Source organism: Cicer arietinum, chromosome 1 (genome assembly GCF_000331145.2).
Source record: "Cicer arietinum cultivar CDC Frontier isolate Library 1 chromosome 1, Cicar.CDCFrontier_v2.0, whole genome shotgun sequence".
Taxonomy (NCBI): domain Eukaryota; kingdom Viridiplantae; phylum Streptophyta; class Magnoliopsida; order Fabales; family Fabaceae; genus Cicer; species Cicer arietinum.
This window is the reverse complement of record NC_021160.2, coordinates 22166756-22167760: the sequence shown is the minus strand read 5'-3', so window position 1 is coordinate 22167760 and position 1005 is coordinate 22166756.

Here is a 1005-nt window from a genome sequence, read left to right as displayed (position 1 = left end):
GTTCTAACAGTTCATGCAATTTTGTAGTTGTTTTGCATCCATGCCATCATAAATCGGTGGTTGTCATGATTCTTCATGCAAACAGAATGTTTGGCATGTGTTTCATATAGAGTATTGAGGCAAGAGGTTGTATGCAAAGATTTCCAATGATGAAATAATAAAACATCCTAGAGATTCTGAAACTAGAAAATGATTTGACTTGTGGTTCACATTTGACTTACGAAATGTTCATCTTGCATTAGATATTGACAGTTTTAATAGCTTTGGTGATAAATTATTAAAATATCTTCCAACTGTGGTTTTGAGAAGCATATCGCCTCTCCCCTCTCCACCTATATATCTCTCTTATGTCTACTCAATTCATTATCCCTCTCTTAAAATTTATACTAATAAAATATAATAAAATTAATACAATAATCTCTATATATATAGATAAATTATCTAATATTGAAGGATAAACTAACTAATAACGAACCGACAACTTCTAACATTTTAGTTAGCAACTCAACTACTATCTATTAATAAATTTTTACATGATAACAATTGATATATGACAGTGGGTTACTATTTTTTAATTGTGAATTTTTTTAATTAATTTCTTTACTTTTTTAAAAGTGGCACGATGTTTTAACATCAAAAAATTTGATGCATTTTTCAAGAAGAAAATTTTCGACAAAGACAAAAATCAAAAAATAGATATATTTTATTTGATTAAATTAGTTTACATTCTAAAAACTTGTGTGAATTGTGTGACTGAAAATTGTAAAACTTGTAAGAATTAAAATTCTAACTTTTTCAAACTTATCGACTATGTATGAATTGTGTGAAACTCTAACAAAAATTATATAACTTCTAAGAATTTCTATTATAATATTTTAGTTAATACTTGTCGCTCACCGGCTCCCCCCGGTATCTTGTGCAAGATCCGCCACTGATTATAGTATTTGGTCAGTAATTATCATTCGATACAATACTCCTCCATAGGTGTGCATGAAACAAACATAA